A 19,102-nucleotide genomic window follows, 5' to 3' on the forward strand; every position below is an offset into this window, starting at 1 on the left:
CTCATCTGTCTGGCGACATTAAAAGCTGAGGGCTACCCAAAATCATTTTCGTAATATGAAACTTCGCCAACCCTGCATTTTCATATATTGTACTTATTTGAAGATTTTTATCAAATGTCTCGTGACCTCTAACAGGCTTTTAAATACAACAGCTGTTGTCAGAAAGTAAGTCGGTAAAAAACCTCGAACCTCATAGCCATTCATACTTCGACAATCCTAGCCAACAACAAACATATTGACAAATAGCTTCATAATATATAAATCCTTTCCTTTGTCAAGAAATCCTTATTTTTAGGACCAAAGAGTTCAAGGACGATATATAACAATTACCACGAGCCTATAAAACATAACCGTAACGAGACATGAAAGAAATCATAAGAAATCATTACGTAAAATTAAAGAAAAAATAAGAAATCATTACGTAACGAGACATGTAGTAGAGTCCCTCTCAGTAGTAGAGGAGGCCCGTGCTCAGCAGTGGGCAAGTATATAATACAGGGCTGATATTATAACGAGACATGTTTGTAAATCCATCATACGCCTTCATGCATGACAGCTGTACATTTGTAGGACTCTGACCTGCCCAAATGAAAACAAATTGAAAACTAAACTATATATAAGCGTTCTATGTTTTGACGATTTAAACACGTTCAATGCATTCCATTGGCGCAGAATAAAATGGAGTCAACGACCAACAAAACATTAAAGAGTAGTAGGAACAAAAGCCTGCTATAAGGCAATATTTAGAATCAAAACATATGTATAATCAGGCAATTTTGTGAAATCGTCTCTGAACAATATTGTCCGTTTTATATTTATGACAGCCTCTATGAGTCTATACTCTATAGGCCACGGCACAGTTACCAATGAGCCGACCGCGAAACCTCAGAATATTAATAATATTTAGTCCCGCACACAGATATATTTTAGAATTTAGAATTTATTGTTTGGGATCGAGGTGTAATGGGCAAGTTCTTATCAACAACTGGGCAAGTTCCTATTGTAAAAGTGAAGAATATCTTGATATAGACTCAGGACTTCGTTAATTACTTGATGTTATTGTTATACTATTCAGTAGTATTGCGTAACACTTCTATTTATAACTCAGGCCCTTATCAACCTTAATCGGAGCAAACAATATCAATCATTTATCACGACATATCAAAACAAATTCAAATATAAATGAAGAGTGATTCACGAATCGCATTAGTTCCGAAATCGTTGAGATACAGAGATCAGCAGTGTAAAGAATACTTTGTTTGGGTGTGTCGAAGCAGACGTAGGCCCGCCTTGATAACAGGGTTATCATCTTTACAAAGATCATTCTTCGCACAATGGATTTATTGTGAAGATTTAATTATTTTTCGTAAGGATTTGAGACGCCATTATACTTTGTACTGTTACGAAAAAAAAATAAGTATTCGAATAAATTTGTATATCAAATGCTTATAGTTTCATGTCCCATTATAAGAATCTTATCAGTTAATTAAACATACACATGAGTCACACATTCAAACAATTTGTTTATCAGTTGTTTAAGCTATTTGAATATACTGATTACAAAACAGTATATCTATGGACTGATCTTGGCTGTGATTTCTTGGTAGGAGGAAACATTTAACGTGTACTACTATGACGAAAGTATAGATTTCTAGGCAGTAAGTCTCTCGTATGCGAGACTTCGACTGGTATACTATCGCATTGTCTATTCCTGTCGCCAGGCTGTATTATGCAAGCACTTTCCAAGGATATTTAGTCAGAGCAACTGATCACTATGAGAAAACATCTTCTCATCAAGATTCAGTAAAGATTTTATCATGTTCAATAATTATCGTTAACTAGGCCGCCAACACCTCAGTCCGCCCCGTGACCACTAAGGCTGCAATCTTCGAAACTTCGAGAAAAAATTACAATATAAAAACCACGATAAAACCCGTAAAATAGATTTACTTTAACGTAAAATAATAATACTATTATTATTTTTCCCATTTTATTAAACCATATAAAATGTCTAGACAGTAAAAAGGTTATACTCAGCCGTACAGTCCAAGAGGTATTCCATCAATATCGCAATATACCTTTATCACGTCGTAAACTTTGACATAAAAGCATGACCATAAACCGCATTTGAAACTGTGCTAATTGCGTCGCCAAGGACGTTCCCCACCTTCCACATCTAATTAAAGACTGGAGCGCCGAAATCTCACGTCACAAGTGTTATTGACAGGGCTCTGAATAATCTTTATTTTGACACGTCAAAACAAACTCAAGTTCGTGTTGCACGTTTTCCACGCTGTGGCAGCACGTGATAAACGTGACTGATAATAATAATCTGCCTAATTTTTATGTCTGATGAAAGTAGATGTTTCTTTCAGTCTCCTTCCCCTTTGTTATTAAATACCCTATAGTTAAGTGTATAGATTTACAGTTATTTTAATAATACAATAAAATCATGATTTTCTCAATTTAAATAGACATTCAGGACAAATTGGATTTAAACAAGATCGACTAGGGTCCGCGCCACTTGATAGAGAGAGAAAATGAAACTTGATACCTTTTTCAATCTATAGCCACCTTTAATTTAGATAAGTAAAGTTGACACTGGTGTGCGATTTTACGAATAACATCAGCCTATAGTCATTTTCTATAGCTATTGATATATGTAAACTTGAAAATATTTCGACACACTCAATTAACTTATGATGTCCTAGTACACCAGTCTTACATTAAGTCTACATTGCGTTCATGACTTGGTCATTATTGGCTCCTTACCGGCATTCTAGCTCACCTATATAGCCATGAATGGGGCTAAAGACTGAACAGGAAGTATAAGGTCACGACAGTAAAATGTAAGATAGCAAAATACGTCACGTTTGCGGAAACCGATATAAAAAGATACCCAATAAAGATATACACGTTTTATATTCATTCGCGTTACATAATATTTATTATTAAATTAATTGGCATAATTATTTAAAACATAGAGGTGTAAGTTTTTTTTGTATAGTAACACGGCAAAGTAATCCCACCCCACTGCACCTGATGGTAAGTGGAGTGGCATCCAATAGAATGTCGACTGACGAGAGATGATTACACTTCGGTCGACACAATTATGCCGGCCTGTTGGAACCGGATATACACAGACGGATCCCGGAACGCGACACACTTACCTGGACCACTATGGCCTTTTAACACCTTGTATACTGTGGTCGCTATCCGATCGGATATAAAATATATCCTACCACGAACAGTAGATATAGTTTCAGTTCCGTGCACATTAACTAACCCCTTTCGAAATATATAAACACCTAAATAGCTTCTACCTATTTCAAAAGCACCTACGTAGTCAATGACCGCGTAATACCAGGACATTGTCGCCTTAGCCCGAGACTCGCGCGTGATGTTGACTGAACTTGACTTGACTTTAAGCAAAAAATTGTAGCCAGTGTAACTACTGGGCATAATAAGCCTTAACATCTCATGTCTCAGGATGGCGAGCGCAGTGGAATACCAAACAATACTTTGTAATTCAAGGTGTTGGATGGTGTTTCTATTATTTATAGGCGGTCGTATCGCTTACCATCAGGCGAACGGCAAGGTCGTCTCGTCATTCAAAGCAATTAAAACGAACCATCTCACGTAAAACAAAATTATCCTAAATTTTTTATTTTTAATGAAAATATGTAAACTATTTGTCCGAAAATAATGGTAATTCGTAGAGAAAACAATATAAACCCCACAACATGCTTTTGAAGTAATAGTCCGTCCGTAAACGAGAATAATTCGTAACAGACTGATATTCCATCCTTCATTCACACAGTCTATGTCGACATTATATAATTCTTTCAAATGAATCAAATTTACTTTATTACTTTTTGATTACGCATTATAAAAACTAAACATCTGCGTTCGAGAATAAATTTAAAGAAATCACACAATCTGAATCGTAAAAAAAATACACGATGTTATATTATTAAATAATAATTTTCAATTTCATCAACCTAGTGACCAACAGTTGCATAATTTTACAAATCCATCTCACAATGTAACCCAATTAATATTTAATTGTACATCAACAATAAACATAAACATTGTGAATAAATCCTCATTTCAAATTGTACACAACCATAGACACTAGACAGATTTGAAATTCGAATCCTTGAACGTTTACGTCACGCCACCCAGCAATGTACCCATGACCCGACATTTAAAACGAGACGAGATCCGAACCGGAATAATAAACCCATTCAATTACCTACATAGATATTTTATATAATAAATATACAGTTTAAATTCTTGTTATATACCATCGCACAAACATGAAACGCTGTTTGCTCGTAATTGTTGTGTATCAACACACTTCAGGAACCTCCTACTTCCTTCAAACTATGACGAGAATCGAGACAAACAAATTATTCGCACGCGAATAGCTGAAATACGATTGACTTCGGTGAGCTGCATGTAGAAAATTTCAGAAGAAAATTGACTTGAAATATGGAACTAATGTAGTAGAGAGGAGACAAGAATAAGCTAAGTAAATAGTAAGGATATATCGTCTGATATAATATTTAATGAGGTCTTTCTCCCGGCGCGACGCACCATCACAAATTCCAATTCTGGGCAACTGATATAAAATATACAAATTTAAAATATCCACGTGAATCGAACGTTCTGGATTGGTCACGCTCCGGAGATCTACAATTTTAATAATGTATGACGGATAATATATTTTTAATATAGCAACTGAACGTGCATAATGCAGTATGTATGATAAAAACAACTCATAAAATTACTACTAGATATTTTTTGCCACAAAACTCTGTGGATACAAGGACATCGCATTAATAGCACATACCATAATTATACTTGTAAACGAAAACTGATAATTTGCTTGTTAATCAGACATGTTGAAGGTATGGCGAATGAATTGTACAAAATTATTCAATACATTTTAACAATATTTCAATGTATTTGGTAAAAACATTATTAAGTCTAATTGCAATACACAAACATAACCATAAAATCTCTTATTTGTAATGGCAGTTAATTTAATGTTAAAAAATAATAATGATAATTTTGAAAACTCGAAGACCACAACCGCTGTTATAGTACTTCTATTTTTGACTTCGGCAATAACGTTTCCCGAGGATTATAAAAACGTGTCACAGCGAAATGTCACATCCAACGTAAAAGTGATGTGTATAATCCCGCGTGTCCGAATTTATTTCACGCTACCGCACATAAATACAACATTCTCTCTGGAATAACATATTACTTGTAAATATTACATCTGTTTGTAATTTGACTGGTAGCCTTTGTCTGGATTTTCATAATTATTTCTTTTGTTTCCGCGAATGTTAGACATTAAAATTAAACAATATTTCGGATTTTATCACGGTTTTAATTATTTTAGTTTTTTCCCAACGTTTCGAAGACTGCAGCCTTCATAGTCACGGATGGGAGTGAGGTGTTGTTCATTCGCAAAGTCAAAGTTACAATATCTACCTACATTCTACAAATATACAACTATTTAAATTTGTTAGCTGTTGGTGGTCCGATCTACGCAGAATGAGCTCAGTGTCTTAAAGTCTTGCTACGTAATAGCATAATACCAGAAAGAACTATGAAATTCTTCCGTTATAAATGTATCAAAATTTATGGATAAAACGAAGCAGCAAGTAATATTACCTTATATTATAAATACTTAAGCGATTTAAAAAAAAATATATACGTAATAATTTCGAAATCATCCAACCGATAAAAGCCTCATTTAAAAGTAATAATTCGGTTCTGACAATCTCGCAACATCGATGTAACGAGGATCACGAAAACCGATTGTGGAAAAAAAACTTAATTCCACAGTGACACGGTTGAAGTTTAATTGTATAGAGTATAGACTGACAGGTGTTCCACGTGTGGTTTATGTAATTAGTTACAGTTGTGTGCCACAATGTTTTCATAATATCACTTTGATAAACATCGGTTAATGGTGAAACCGATTCCATGAATTACTCTATGTCATTAAACAGTGTCCTTACTCTACAATTTACTTATATTAGTCTGTATTATATACTGTCCCACTGCTGGGCATGGGCCTCCTCTATTAGTGGTGATTAGGTCTTAGTCCGCCACGCTGGCTAAGTGCGGATCGTCAGAGATCACATACTCCCAAAATTCTTATAAAATGCTTCCCAGATATACAGGTTTCTTCACAAAGTTTTCCTTCACCGTTAAAGCAAGCGAAAATTCTCAAAGGCATTACACATAACTTTAGAAAAGTCATAGGTGCATGCCCTTGGGCTTTGAACCTGCGGACATTCGTCTCGGCAGTCTGTTCCACTCCCAACTGCGGTATCGCCGCGTTTTTTGCAATTTACTTCAATACTTTGCATTAATTGTACAAGTTCTTGATCACTTCTTTAAAGTAGGCACTCTGCAATTTCGATGCAATTTACACTGTATAGATTACTAACAAAATGCAAATGTAATTTTAGTGTCGTCGGTATGTAGCAATAATGTATCAGACGGGCAGACTCCACGCAGATTGAAAGTACCTAATCACATCATATAAAATTATATAACAGATCACACAACGCTCAGAGACCTTCACACTAATCCAATTGAGGCGTATTGGGAAATAATCAGACGCTCCGAAAGACCTATGTTTTGACTCTAATATGCTTAACTCTAGCTTTTACCCGTGGGTTCTTAAGTGGAAAAAGTTATTATTATATATTTTATAGACGTATGACCTGTGATGACATTCGCTTTGGTTATAGATTGAAGCAAGTTTCGTTTGCTCTATACAGAGTAATACGACAAACAGTTATGCATAGTCGAGACTGACGCAATTGTATCAAAATAGATGTTTAATGTATTTGAAACATTGAAAAACAACGCGTTTCAGTAATTTCCGGCCAATCTTTTATGTTTCTATGAAATTATTTGACCATAATAATAGCTACAAAAAATCCATTACATGGTAGAATTATCCGTGTATATTATTCATGGCTATTTTCAGCTGCGGTTAGAGTCGCGTCATTTCTCTATAGGTTTGGTACCTAAATCAGCCACGAGTATTCCTATACGATACGTGAAATGAACAGGAATTAAATTCATGCTCTACTTTCTGGCTGTCAAAAACGAATTGATAGAAATAGAATTTATTTCATTCTTATTAAAGTCGCTCTTAAACGGCTGCCGTCAGCCTCTTGAGACCGAGGTGGAGTTAGCTTTTAATTTAATGTCAAAATTCATGCGTACTTATTGTTTCACTTCTATTTATACGTCAAGCGGCTGCAACAGCCCTTTCATGGCGACTTTAATTGGCACGAAATAAGGTATATATTAGTTAATCTGTTTTTCACAGCGGCACAATCCATGGGCTAGAAGACGCAGTTATGACGTATGTCGCGTGATTTCATTAGAGCAATTAATATTTTCAGGAAACGTATCGCAAACCAAAGTTATTTTCCTTCCTACCTCCTTTGAATACCAGACGGCGTAATGTAATTGGTACAAAATAAGCAATACATAACATGTGCATTTATAACACGTTATTTGCGTCAGAGGTTGATAGTGTGTGCACACGAGAGATCCACGTCATCTGGGGATATGGGATATGGATACATTACTTATAATAATCGAAAAAGTATACTGTGAGGACAATATTGCCTTATTTGTCGCTACATGGATTTATAAATAAAAAAAATAATGCATTTAATTATTTTTTTATAAAGATCAATTGTCGACCTTTCAGTGATTAGAGCATTAATGATATAGTTTCATTAGTTTTACTCTTCAATACAAATATTTTTTTTATTATTGTACTGACATTAAAAAACATATAAACATTATTTTTTTATTCAAAGCGAAATCCAACTAGCCATAACATAAATTGTAAAGAAAACATTCTGCCGCGATTATGAGTATAAATTCAAAACTGAAAGAAACAAATCACATCAGCTCAGAGCTGATAACCATCAAGCGACCCTCAGCCAGTCAGAGGTACTGCAGGCTCCACCGTGTTGACCATGGCCTGGCCTCCAGAGGCTACATCGCTTGACCCCCAATGGGTAGGTAGTGCGACATTTAAATATTTTCCTTGTTAAGTATCAACATCACATATACCAAAAGCTGATACTACTGGTCTAGAGATCCATAAAATGTATGAAGATTAGGCGATCGAATCATGAGTGTTTTTTTTATTGCCTTAGTAGGCAAACGAGCGAGCGGTCCGCCTGATGTTAAGCAGCATTCGCCGCCCTTGGACTAAAACAATGCCAGACATATAGCCAAGCCGTTGCCTACCGGAAGGTGCACACTCACTCACATACAGCAAAGTAACCCAACATAGTGGCACATGATGGTAAGTAGAGTCCAGAAAGAGTTTCGACAGATGATAGATGATTACTCCTCGCCAATGGAAACAATTATATCGCGTAGACTAAAATATTTGATATAAATTTCAACTTGATACCTTCAAGCGTTCTTGAGAAAAAGGGCCATTACAAAGTGACAGACAGCAGTGGTGAAGGGTAAAATCTTTGAAAAGGTAACCCGAGGCAAAAAAACATTGCTTTGGTTTACATTTCACGCCAACAGAAAACAAAAACTGAGATAAATAGTAACTAACTAAAAGGGAAGCCGGTAGGAATCGGGTTGCATGGACGCTTCACTCCTAACAGAGACGGACAACCCTAGATTATAATAATTATAAAAATAGCAGTTCCAAGAACGTCGATAAAGACGATACTCTCATTAAAATTTCTTTAAAAATGATAATGCCCTACATAACGTTATTACCTCATAACACATATGATAAGCTATCACTAGTCGTGAACACCTACACTGTAATCCTTGTAGTCCACATTGTATTTTAACTATTTCGGACAATCTGATTGTATGCACACTTGTGTCGGCTTACGAATCGATAAAATTACGTTACTACGATAATAATTTTTAGTAGTTCGAGAAACTACGAGAATTCTGCACTAACATCTGTCCTGCCTTGCAGGTGGCCAACATGAAATAACAGCTTGCATTGCGTGTAGTAACATTCTTTGAAAACCAAACAACTACGATGAGTTTTGCGTCAAACTCCCCAAACTGCTCTGACTGTGGAGTAAGAGATGACTTAATTCATGTTTTGTCGGAGTGTGTGCGGAGTGGGCCTCATACTTTGAGCTTTAATGTGGGCAGCATAAATAGCTTTTTGACCATTCCAGTATCGGAAGAGGCTAAAGGCTTATTAAAAAAATATTTTGATTTTATAAAAAAATAGTAGGCATGGATAAAAGTGGACGTACGGAGCGACATAGTCGTGAAATAACGACCAAGCTCCTTAAAAAAAGATTAAAAAAAAAAAAAAAATACGATGAGTTCCTATTTTCTATTCCTTTTCTATAAGACCAGCATCGCATGCATGTTTTTATGAAAAGATTTTAATGGAACCAAACATCTGATGCCCCATTTTTATGACGGCCTCTACATTAACAATAATAAAACCTTGCAACCGATCCACATTTGTAGTTCGCCAGAACTTTAGGGCAAATGAAAGTACATATAGTGCCCATTTTAAACTCTGAGTCGGTCAAGTCGCACAGAGCTGTACATTTAATTAAAACGCAGTGTTTATGGTGGCATTTTGATGATGCGCAAGCCCAGCATTCGCATTCGGTGGCTTACAAAAGCCGGCTTAATTGAATGCTTAATTGGGAACTATGCCGCTGTGGACGGCACATAGTGATTTCGTATTGCAATATGTCTCTTAGTTAAATTTGTGAAGCGAACTGTGGACTATTGTGGTTGGAAAATAAATGATTAACAGACATGTGGAAATTTTATATTGGTAGCGTACAGTTTTGGCATTCGGAAAATTGTATCTTCTGTAATAAAACAATAAGTTTATAATCGTGTTTCATATTTTGGACCCAATCTAAGCCACAATACCAGAGGAATTAAGGCTTTTAAAGACTGTTTAAAAGTATAGGAGGTCTTTAAGTCGACTACAATATGCTTGGCGATAGCGTTGCACAAAGCTGTAATACCTACGCAGAAAATAGAAACCTTGACAAAATAGTTGACCAGCAGGAAACATTCTTATACTAAATGCCATTAGCCTAACAGAAAATCTTCTAATAAAAACTTAGAGCTCATTAGGTCGCCAGACACGCAACACGAAAACAAACAAAAAATATTTTTATACACGAATATAACTATTCAATACATTACAACACAACAGGTTTCTTAATATCAAAGGTGTTAAGCAAATATGTATGTCCAAAATAATCCGGTAACAAGGCAACATTCATATTAAAGTCATATTCTATGTTAGATATAAATAAATAGTCACCTTGGTTTATTGGCAGCATATTGAGGGTATAAAACTAGTGAGGTCTTGGTTTGAGTCCCCAAGTTTTACACAATTTAATTTGTTGGAGGTATTTGATCTCATAACACAAGTTAGGAATTAGAGCCTAATATAGCGATAGTATATTTCCCTATCATGGAATGAAAATAAATTAAAATAACTGTGCATAGCACTTCTGCCTACCTCGTAAAGCGACCAAACAAAATATGCTAAACATCATTCAAATTAAGAATAGAAATAGCCGACTGAATAATACAAATAAATTTTATATTATTTTTTTATTGAACGATATAAATATTAATTATTTCCTTACATTGCTCATGATATTAATAATAGTTTGTATGATGCAGGAGTGCTAGCATGCCGTCACGCGTTGGACGATAGCCAAACACCATGCCGATTGCCAACAGAGTAAGTTCTTGTGAAAAGCTTACTGTCTGGGATAGCGCAATACCGCGAAACTGACGAGACAAAACTAATTGAGATTGATATTTACTACACTAAACATAAGATGGATAATACTAAACTTTCTTGTCATATACGCTGTATTTTCGATGTTATTGTAATTGACGATGACAATAATTTAATCAAAATATGAATAAAATCGACATTTCTTTGGAGTTCATAACACTTGTTTTGACCTTTATTGCTTCAGATATAAAATATATATTTTTAATAATATTGTTTATGTTATTTCACAACTTCGCCCGAGCGGACATCTCATCATCACAAATATTGTACAAAATTTCCTATGTTCTTTCTTGGTATTCAAGCATAACCCTTATCAAGTTGAGTTCAGTGGTTAAGCGGAGAATTTATAACAGACATACAGGGTTAATTTTGTATCTATAATATTAGTAAGAAATTTTCAAAATACTAAAATTTTGTAAGTAAAAAATACAAGAATATTTGCACGCAGGAAGGAAACCGCATTCGATCACGTTTACCATCAGAACAAACATTTTCCTCTCATCCAAACGGCATCCTTGCAGTTGATATATTATTTTTAGGAAGTGTTCATTGACCTTGATTCGTATATAGGGAAATATACAACAGATCAATACAATAAACGACAACGGGTATTTCACTACGTTATCAGACAGTTGATTGATAAAACACGAAATTACACCTAGTATCACGTACAATAGTGTATCGTAAATTCTAAGCGAACAGATATAGATCAAAACAGTTGTATACGAATAATTAATTTTATTCAAGTAATACTGCATCATCGCGAGGAAACCTGCATATCTGAGAAATTCTCTATTAGGAATTTTCGAGGCTGTGTGAAGCCTACCAACCCGCACTAAATCAAAACAGTTGTATACGAATAATTAATTTTATTCAAGTAATCATACTGCATCATCGTGCGGAAACCAGCATACCTGAGAAATTCTCTATTAGGAATTTTCGAGGGTGTCTGAAGTCTACCAACTCGCACTAAGCCAGCGTGGTGGATTAAGGTCTATTCCCTCTCAGTAGCAGAGGAGGCCCGTGCCCAACAGTGGGACAGTATATAATACAGGGCTGATATTATTATTAAATCATATTGCAATATAGAAATGCCTGGTTCGCGTTGCTGACTAAACGCATACAAACGTGCAGGTGGGCCGCGTCATATCGCAAAAAATCCAGGTGTGAGTCCGCACGTTTTTTGTTATCAAGTAATCTCGTATAACATGTATTCCACGTTAATATACAAAGCTGAAGAGTTTAATGAATGCGCTAATCTCTAGAAATAATAAATATATTTTGTTTTTTTTTTTACTAATAGGAAGGTACATTACTGCTGAGTTCTATAGGTTATTTTTCATCCCAGGAAAACATAAAGCGGGAATTTTATCTTGGGTTTTTTTTCTCGTTAGCAGGGCTGTAAACAAAATCGAATAGTATTATAAACAGGAAAAATAAAACATGATAACATCTATGATTGTACGAGCTAAAATTGCTTTGCGTTATATCATACAATTGAGCTTCAACCGCAAATGCTGACAAAATAAACATTTTAGAAACGTTTGTGATTAATTGTAAAATAAAACCATATTTGGATAATTGTTTGATATTTCTCACATTATTTCCCCATAATGTTTTGAATTTTATCATTTATAAATAATATAAATGATAAAATTTGCCATTAACATCTTACCTGGTCTGTTTATATTAGTTGAAATAATAGCATATAACATGAGAAAAACTTCAGTATCAGCAGTGTAATGATTGTGTTACTAACCTATAAAAATCTCGCCTGTAGTGTTGCGATCAGACACTGATTACTAATGTTGTTACTAAGGGACCGCGATCGATGAGAAGGTTCGAGAAAAGTTTCTCCATGAACACCCAGCGACAGGCAACGTGACATCGGACACTTTCATATACTTGAAATATTTAAAAACTTTGCAGATGGCCTTCTTATTGATTTCTTAAGTTTACACGAATGTTAGAACCGCGATAAAATCCGACAAATAGTTTAATTTAGATGGTCGCCTTGTTAATGAAAAGGAGACGAAAAGTTTTCTTTATCTATGTTAACCTAGCTTTTTCTCGCAGCTAGCTCGGGGGAAGTTTTATTATAGTCCCGATATATATTTTCCCGGTATAAAAGTTATAACCCAATGCGGGAGTCAAACCCAGACTCTCCCATTCCATAGGCGATTTTTTTAAACTCTATTATAGATAGGTAAAATAAATCGACTAAGTTAAAACGCGAAAACATACAAATGTCGATCATATCGCAATTGATGATTTCTTCCAGACAACCTTTGGACAAACTTAGCTTGGACAAAAGCTAGCGGTCAGCAACAGACAATAGAGGAGATTACTTAAAAATACCATAAAACAAAACTTAGATCAGTAGGTCAAATTTGAAACGTAAATATTTGCGCCGACTCGGGAACGGCGCGGTCGGCTGCCAATGTCAAAGGCGAGACAACCGAGCCGGCCGTTATAAATTCTGGATGTTTACTGGGATTACGTGCACCATGGGATGGCGTTTTATCGGATTTACGATGGGTGTAAACTCATCACGTATTCATGTAAACCGGTGCCTTCAGCAAAACTGCGCGCTCACCGTATTTTAAAAAATTATTCAAGATTTATAAAAATTAAATTAAATTATTTGTACAATATGTTATTCTTACTTTGGTTATTTGTAATGTTTTATTATGGGAATATTGATTCATAAATAAATTCATAAAAATGCCAATTAAATTGTTTAAGCATTCAAAGTACACATCATATTAATTTGCAACCAACTGTATGAGATAGACAATTTAATAATGTACATTTTGGTACCTTAAAATTAAAAAAAAAACCTATGATCGATTTTTAAAGCGGTGATTTGTATTTCCGCTGTATATGTACGGAAATATGTATGGAACGAATGCTCAAGGCCATATGCTTGAGGGAGGGACTTAAATATTCTTGTTGTGTTCCACGGGTGAGTGGGTACTTTGACGTATTTTTAATTTTATAACACCATATGATAAGTCAGTAATGGATGTAGACATTGAAAACAGTTAAATATTTTATGCTCTTTCGAAGTCTTTAACATAGAGATAAAAAGTTGGCTTTATAAAAAAAAAAAAAAAAACAAAAAAAAATTTACTATGTTTTATTCCTACAAGTAAATCGACCAACGGCTTATCCAAGTTCTCGAACTAAAAGCGCAAAGGCTAGCTATACATAGAAAATATGCACACAAAATATCGTGTACATATTCGGCTCGTATAGAGAAAGATTTTCATTAACTCATCGATAGCATAATCTGTACCATATAGAAAATAAATCATAACCTACCTAACAAAGTTTGCGTCGACGTAATACTAAAAATAATGATGAAGGTGCCACTTCTCATGACCGGTTAACATTGCTCGAACTGCATTATTATAGCACATAATAACTCAAAGTTTCTAAACGTAAACAATGTAACGTATACGTATGTATGTACTATATTATGCTAGTAATATATGTGTTATGTTAACTCTACTAGACCACGACGGTATTGGTATTGCAACTGCGCACAATCTTTATTGTTTTTCTAAGCAAATAATAGTAGGAGCTCTGCAATATATGCTTATATTTTGGCAGTATACTGTGAAAACTAAATGATATATGAAAGACGTAAATTTTAAGGTAAACTTATGAACTTGGTGTCGGATAAGGAACGTAAAAAATATATAAAATTAATTAGCTCATGTAGTGTTCTATTTCTGATAAAATTTTACGTAATTTTAATTAAAATAACTACTCCCATCGAGGAAGTAAGGTCCATTTTTATGTAATTTTATAAATAGCTACGGGACGAAATCCTGAATCCACTTACTATTATCATACTAGGTATTATCAATTTATATTTAGACTGCACAATTCTATTTCACTATTAACTATATCGAACAACCTTACCATAATAAAATGCGCTCAATATAGATGCAAATACTAATATTTATTTTCAAAACCAACAGCTACCGCGATATTATGATGGATGTTTCAAAATTGCTTGTTCAGATATTGGAATAATACATGGACATTTAGGTATAAGACAAAAGCAATGTGTTTCTTTACTTTGAAAATAATATCACCATTGAACCATATACTATATAAACCTAGCTCAGTTTTACAACCGTCTCTACATGTTAATGCATAATATTTTTCAACGGGGAAGAAATCATTTTTTTCTTTTTTTCTTAATTTAGGAACATTTAAGCGTAGCGTATGACAGTCCCATCGTACTCTAATACATAGTACAAACCAATAAATTTATAGTTCAGACATAGATTCGAATAGAGTCCGAGCTTGGATGCCGTTTAAAATAAAATTTCACGATACATAGCAATATTAGGTTTGCTATAACTCTTGCACGTTATATTTACTTATTACTATTGTTTGTCATGTTCTGTAAACGTTATAGTTCGGCAATAATTTCACGGTCATTATTGATATTACGCGTTGTTTATACTCCGAATGGCGAATGAAGGTAATCACAGAACACTGTTTAAGGAGAATAGCGACCACCGTACACAAGGTGTTAAAACCCGCCATAGTGGTCCACGTAGGTGTCGCATTCCAGGATCAACCTGTGTATAACCGATTCCAACAGGCCGGCATAATTGTTTCGACTGTCGAGGGGTAATCATCTCTCGTCAGTCGACATTCTGTTGGACCCCACTGCACTCACCATCAGGTGTCTTGGGGAAACAATTTTTTTTCGTATGTTTGAAAACTTTGGATTTACCGATACATGACTTCATATATCCGATATTGGTATTTTCTTATAATCCCTTTTCAAGAAAAAGTTATTAATCATTGTCTTATCTTAATTATAAGTTTAAGAATTATAAAAACAAAACCCAGATTAGATTAATTAGATAAAATATTTTATTGTCTAGCAGTCTGATAGAATCGCAGAATTCCTACTTAATCTGAGTATTTTATAAATTACAATTACGCCTATCTGAACTGCCACTAATAGTTACCACAATTTGCGCACGCGCACGAAGCTAGACGCAATGTCAATCAAAGGATATGAAGCACTAATCCATTGTCGAATAAGCTTAACATAAATTTGATTTTCAACAAAAGAAGTGATATAACAAAAAGATATTACATTTATTATAATAATTTTTCATACTCTTATACACGAAGGTGAATTAAAGTCATGAACGTCATAACAGGTTAAAGTAGATATTCAATAGCTAATGATTAGTGATTTTCTATCGATACTCGATATTATTGACATCGTAATTATAACAGGCTCTTTCAAATATAGACTCTATGCCTTGATATTAGAGATGATTACGAAACCACAGACAGATATTACGAAGCATTCTAACATGCCATTAATATTCAATCTACACCTATGTGCAAATCATGCACTTGCTAGTGTTTATTTATAGTCTGTGGTAAATTCATAAAATAACTTATTACGTTAAATTAAATAAACCCAAAACTGCGCCAAACTACAAATAACGAACGCGTACGTCATAGGAAGCTGTGTTTAATATTTTAATATAATCATAAACTGACAACATAGTTACCATAGTCGGTATTCCTTGAGATGAAGTATACTTCAAATTATTTGACTTAGGGTCACGCCACACTATAACGGCCAGCTGTCTAAAGTACTCAATTTCCGAATTTTCGTAATAATCGCCTGCAATTTATACATTATGTAATAAAAAATAAATCGTGTTTTTTTATTTCTAGTCATAAATGTAGAGAAAAAGACGAGTTTTAATGATAAATAACATAAAGAACATATAGTCATAAATGTAACATTAAATAAAAAAGGTTTGTTTAAAATACACCCAACAGAACATAAAACAACCTACAATGAACAAAGCCGTGGTCAACAATAGCTTTGCATCCCTCTACTTGTAATGCATAGGAAAAATGCGTTCAGCGCTGCGAGACGGCTCAGTGAGCACTAACCTAGATATCACGCACTATAACTGGAGCATAAAGCCTAACGCACAAACACCAGGCACGCACAGCTAGGCAAACAGTAGGTCCCGGTATACATATTTTATTCACAACTAGCGACCCGCCCCGGCTTCACACGGGTGCAACGCTGATACCAAATACACTACAGAAAAACTGTGAACGTTGTATATAAAAACATAGCGGCCCGCTCTGGCTTCGCACGGGTATAACAGTATTTCTCCACTATTTAATGGATGTTATTATACATATAAATCTTCCTCTTGAATCACTCTATCTATTAAAAAAAAACGCATCAAAATCCGTTGCGTAGTTTTAAAGATTTAAGCATACAAAGGGACATAGGGACAGAGAAAGCGACTTTGTTTTATACTATGTAGTGATGATGCTACGCGGCGCGATGTTGAATGTGCGCTGATGTTCAAACCTCGTTAGTGCGTACTCGGGAGATCTGCGCTAAATATAGCTCACACCCCTCATTATAAAAGCGGATGTGGGGGTAAACGAACAGAACTTTTTTCATACCCGCTTTACGTAAAAGCAAACCTGTGCGAAGCTGAAATTTTTTATATAAATCATCTTTTTCGCTTTAAAAGCTTTTCATTAAAATTACTGTGAATGTTTAAAAGTAAATATTTCCTGTTTCATGCTGTCTATATGCCTAAACACATGTTCTGGTTATACAAATATAATATTCATTAAATAAATTCTATCGGAAATCTCCGCATAAATAAGTCGAAAAACGCCAATAACATTGACGGAAACGGGCCTATTTAAAACATTTATTATTTTTTTATTTTGTCATTTTAGTTCCGCGTCCGACTATAATATTGATTTTGCATCTCATTAAGAACTGTTTATTGTATAACTGTGGGTACCTGACGAGAGATCATTCGCAACTCCTTTACAGTGGTGTAAGGAATGGACACATCGAGTTGTAAAGAAAAATATATAATCATCAATATATTTTTTTTTAACCCCGTCCCCACTGATTTCTCTAACATGCGGTGTACTACATACACTACATACTACATACCTTGTAAAGTCTAGACGAAATTTGCGTGGTTTCCGCCGTTTTTACCATGTCTGTTGTAATCAAATCTAACAGCTCATGTGATAGTACAGTTTGTTTTATTTTTATTCGTGGTGCTTTGTTGGCTTATCTAGTTGTAAACGTCTCTGTACTTGAGGATAAAATACATTCTTAGTACATTATTTTGTCTCCCGCTTTGCTATGGAGAGTAGTGAACAGTTAATATTTCATTAATTTTGTTGCAACTCGCCGAAGTTCGGCGCTCGGTGTCACAAAATTCGTGCCACTGCTTATCCTGGTTTACAAGAGTTGTAGTGGTGGGTGTGAGGGCGGGAAAGTCTCTAATGCGGTTCACTATTGTAGTTTAGCTGTCGCCAAGTGATACTGTATTACTCTATGATGTCGCGGAACCATTTAAAGACAATTTAATACGACCGCCACAACTACATTGTTTCAATTAAATCCATTAAGCTGACAATTCGAGAACAATGCGGCGAAGATGTTACGTAACAAAGGAACGTGCTACACACGTACTATATCATTGAAGGGGTAGGCAGAGACTTAACGAGAAGATCCACATTTTTCGAGCTTATATCGAACCTATTGTGTAATGGAGCTGAATTTATCGCCACATCAACATCAATTTCTACCTGCGAGCACATCCTTTTCAATAAAAAATAAAGTTGCCCGAACTAAGAAGCCAATCCAGAAAATCGACAGTTTACAACGCAAGTACTATGCCGTTAGAACCAAAGAAGCGATATGAAACAAAGGCGACTTATTTCCAAAGTACTTACTAGATACCGTAAGCGAGGCTTCCAATGAGTAAATTATGAAATCCCGAGGGATACATTGCAAGGAATCTAAAACGTGATGAGAATATTAATACAGTTTATAAAGCTAATAACGTATTAAATGTAAATTTACGAGTCAATATATCGTTAGTAACTATAGAGTTATAACGTGTCAATCGTGAAAGTAACCTATAATTTATCACATAAGATTCATATTACAATAAAGAGAAATGTACGAGACTTTCACTCGAGCGTATCTCTGAATGTAGGCTGCCCGCGTCAATACGATAGTAACGCAGTAAAAATTCACCTTTATATACACCAACGGTTTAAATATCAGAGCGTTTATGAGCCGTGATGCGGTGATGGATGTCTGCCATTTCGACGAACAAACCTTAGTTTGAAACATTGAATTCGTTCCATGGTCTCGTCTAATAACGAACTATGTAAATGGTATTTTTAGTTATA

The 19,102-nt window shown here is 34.8% G+C and overlaps 1 protein-coding gene across 5 annotated transcripts in view; it reads right to left on the reverse strand.

The window, feature by feature from the left end:
* The window catches only part of LOC115443872 (NPC intracellular cholesterol transporter 1), a 75,177-nt gene that overhangs the window by 26,471 nt on the left and 29,604 nt on the right, over positions 1-19,102 (reverse strand). The window lies entirely within an intron of this gene.

The sequence above is a fragment of the Manduca sexta genome, chromosome 10 (assembly GCF_014839805.1).
Source record: "Manduca sexta isolate Smith_Timp_Sample1 chromosome 10, JHU_Msex_v1.0, whole genome shotgun sequence".
Lineage (NCBI taxonomy): Eukaryota > Metazoa > Arthropoda > Insecta > Lepidoptera > Sphingidae > Manduca > Manduca sexta.